This window comes from Cyprinodon variegatus, unplaced genomic scaffold, assembly GCF_000732505.1.
Source record: "Cyprinodon variegatus isolate N-32 unplaced genomic scaffold, C_variegatus-1.0 Scaffold1107, whole genome shotgun sequence".
NCBI lineage: Eukaryota > Metazoa > Chordata > Actinopteri > Cyprinodontiformes > Cyprinodontidae > Cyprinodon > Cyprinodon variegatus.
In genome coordinates this window covers 196,241-200,178 of record NW_015151560.1, presented here as the reverse complement: position 1 = coordinate 200,178, position 3,938 = coordinate 196,241, and the positions used below count along the sequence as shown (strand labels likewise).

The window sequence follows — 3,938 nt, the reverse complement described above, 5'->3', positions numbered from 1 at the left end:
CAATAACCTTTAAACCATGACAGAAGTACACTCCAATCTGTAATCCTCCAAACAGATACAGGCTTTTACTCTTCAACTTGAACATCTTACCGCCGCGTTAACCTCCGTATAACCTCCGTAAGCCCCCTTTTAACTCGTCTTTGGATTCTTCATTCCAGGTCAGTTTCCCCGTAGCCTCAGCCGCCATCTTCTGGATTCTCAGTTGTCACCTTCTCTTAGGTCCTTAAAACGTTTATTGCCCCTAGACCAAGTTGGACTTTATATTTACCTCCTCCTCAGGTTTAAGAAGCAGAGCTTTTTGAGTTTTTTTATGGTGAGAATGAGGATTTTATTGTTCGTATTTCACCTCCATCATCTCTCAATCAGCTAGCCGAGCCAGAGCCTTTTTATGTGCCAGAATCCAAACCTGGGCCCTTCAGCGGGCCAGAACCCAGACCAGAGCCCTTTAGCAGACCAGAACCTGAACTGGAGTCCTTTAATGGGCCAGAACCTGAGATGGCACCTTCCAAGGCGGCAGCAGCAGAGACAGCGTCTTCCAAGGTGGCTTCAGCAGAGACGGCGTCCACCAAGGCTGCTGCGGTGGAGACTGCATCCTCCACCGGCCTTCCTCCGGCCTAATGGCCATCCTCCAGAGACTCTACCTCATCTCCAGTCTCACGGCCGGCCTCCTGAGACTTTGCATTGCCCTTGCCCACCATTGGTGGATTTTTTTCTTATTGGACTCTATTTTTGGTTTTGTTTTTTGTCTGTCCAGGGTGGGTTGCTTTGTGTTTTAAATTTTTTTTTTCCTTTCGAGCCCTCCTCCCGGGTTCCACCTCCGCCCCTTTTTGGACATTTTGAGGGCGTCTAGTACAACATTAAACATTACAGATAACTTTATAATGTGTTTTCATTCAGTGTCAGAGGAGGGCTTATGGGGAAAATGATAATATTAACAATAGCGTAGTTATTATAGTATGATATTAGCGTAGTTAACAGTATAAGGGAGAAAAAAACAATAAATAGCGAAACCGGTTTCATTCTAACACTTATCAGATGCACAAGGCAACATCATTCATCCTGAGAAAATAAACAGAACATCTGATTGTGAGTTTTAATCAGTCAGCCAGACTCACTAAAAACAAATCTTATTTTTCACATCTAAAGAAAAATCTTCAGTGGTGTCAGATATTTAAAAAGAAAGTCCAAACAAAGAAACTGCTGCTGTGACCGATTTCTCAATCATAAGGCCTTCCTCAGCTTTCTCAGCCTCCTCCATCTTTTAAATTCTGGTGAATCTTTCTGAAGTGATTCTGCTGCTACAACAAATCATACTGGTTTCCAACTGTCATAGGACATAAGCAGTGGTTGGTGCTGCTGCATCCGGTACCTAGGCCTTCAGTGGGGCCCCCTCTACTTCTGCTTCTTAACCCCTTGATGTCTGAATATCAGAATCAGAATCAAGACATACTTTAATAATCCCAGAGGGAAATTACTTTTAAATTATTATGTTACTTATATATTGTGTGTATATACATATATATANTTTACTCCTGTGTCCGTCTAGTGGTGTTCTGCATATTTGGGTCGCTCTCCGTGCACCCATCATGACAGAAATTCAATATTGTTTTCATTTACTTATTCTTCACTAGAAGAACAGGATAGAGAGGAAAAGGCCGAGTCAAACCAATCTCCTCTTTGGGCCAAGCAGCAAGAGGAGCAGTGAGGAGCCAGATATAGGGAGAGCGGGTATTAGAAAAGGAAGATGCTGCTGTGAAATGTTTTAATGCATGATCATTCAATTCAATTCAGTTTATTAATAAAGCTCCAATTCACAACACCTGTTATCTCAAAGCACTTTACAGAGACAATGTTCCATCCGCTAGCTCCGCCACCTCCTACCGTTAGAAGGCAGTGAGTCGCAGTATCCCTTCCTCCACTCTCCCTCTCCGGACTGATTAACCATACCTGGCGTGCTCCTAACTTGGACTTTCTGTTCCCCACCTGCAGCTAATGCAGTGAGCCTTTCCTGCCAGTTTGTTGCCTAATAAACATATTTAACTGGTCCTTGTTCTCCAGCTGTTTCTGCATTTGGGCCAATAACCTTTAAACCATGACAGAAGTACACTCCAATCTGTAATCCTTCAAACAGATACAGGCTTTTACTCTTCAACTTGAACATCTTACCGCCGCGTTAACCTCCGTATAACCTCCGTAAGCCCCCTTTTAACTCGTCTTTGGATTCTTCTCCATTCCAGGTCAGTTTCCCCATAGCCTCAGCCGCCATCTTCTCGATTCTCAGCTGTCACCTCCTCTTAGGTCCTTAAAACGTTTGTTGCCCCTAGACCAAGTCGGACTTTATATTTACCTCCTCCTCAGGTTAAAGAAGCAGAGCTTTTTGAGTTTTTTTTATGGTGAGAATGAGGATTTTATTGTTCGTATTCCACCTCCGTCATCTCTCAATCAGCTAGCCGAGCCAGAGCCTTTTTATGTGCCAGAATCCAAACCTGGGCCCTTCAGCGGGCCAGAACCCAAACCAGAGCCCTTTAGCGGACCAGAACCTGAACTGGAATCCTTTAATGGGCCAGAACCTGAGATGGCACCTTCCAAGGCGGCGGCAGCAGAGACAGCGTCTTCCAAGGTGACTGCAGCAGACACGGCGTCTTCCAAGGCTGCTGCGGTGGAGACTGCATCCTCCACCGGCCTTCCTCCGGCCTAATGGCCATCCTCCAGGGACTCTACCTCATCTCCAGTCTCACGGCCGGCCTCCTGAGACTTTGGATTGCCCTTGCCCACCATTGGTGGATTTTTTTCTTATTGGACTCTATTTTTGTTTTTGTTTTTCGTCTGTCCTGGGTGGGTTGCTTTGTGTTTTACTTTTTTTTTTTCATTTCGAGCCCTCCTCCCGGGTTCCACCTCCGCCCCTTTTTGGACATTTTGAGGGCGTCTAGTACAACATACATTAAAGATAACTTTATAATGTGTTTTCATTCAGTGTCAGAGGAGGGCTTATGGGGAAAATGATAATATTAACAATAGCGTAGTTATTAGATTATGATATTAATGTAGTTAACAGTGTAAGGGAGAAAAAAAAACAATAAATAGCGAAACCATTTTCATTCTAACACTTATCAGATGGACAAGGCAACATCATTCATCCTGAGAAAATAAACAGAACATCTGATTGTGAGTTTTAATCAGTTAGCCAGACTCACTAGAAACAAATCTTATTTTCCACATCTAAAGACAAATCTTCAGTGGTGTCAGATATTTAAAAAGAAAATCCAAACAAAGAAACTGCTGCTGTGACCGATTTCTCAATCATAAGTCCTTCCTCAGCTTTCTCAACCTCCTCCATCTTTTAAATTCTGGTGGATCTTTCTGAAGTGATTCTGCTGCTACAACAAATCATACTGGCTTCCAACTGTCATAGGACACAAGCAGTGGTTGGTGCTGCTGCATCCGGTACCTAGGCCTTCAGTGGGGCCCCCTCTACTTCTGCTTCTGCTTCTTAACCCCTTGACGTCTGAATATCAGAATCAGAATCAAGACTTTAATAATCCAAGAGGGAAATTACTTATATATTATTATACTACTTACATATTGTGTGTATATTTATATATATATATATAAACCAGTTGTAACAGAAACAAGGGCTTGCAAAAGGTTCCTGTTCACTAAATGTTCACTAACTGGCACTGAAGGAATGCACATGCTATCTTGGTAATTCAAAGGGTCTGTTGCATATTTGCTACAATGGTTGTCAAGGGATTAATATCATATCATTTTCACATTTAAATGAGATAAACCCCCAATAGTACTTGAATATGAAAAGTAACAAGCGCAGGAATAACTGGGAGAAAGTTTAGTGTGAGGGTGAATACAGAGATCAATTAAGCAAGAAGACAAATCAAGACAAAGGTAAACCTCTACTCTATAACTGCAGCTCTGCCATATTT

General features: G+C 42.7%; 1 long non-coding RNA gene across 1 annotated transcript in view; it reads right to left on the bottom strand.

Annotated features, from left to right (window-relative positions):
* The window catches only part of LOC107101515, a 16,209-nt gene that overhangs the window by 11,467 nt on the left and 804 nt on the right, over positions 1-3,938 (bottom strand). The gene's annotated exons all lie outside the window — the stretch shown is intronic.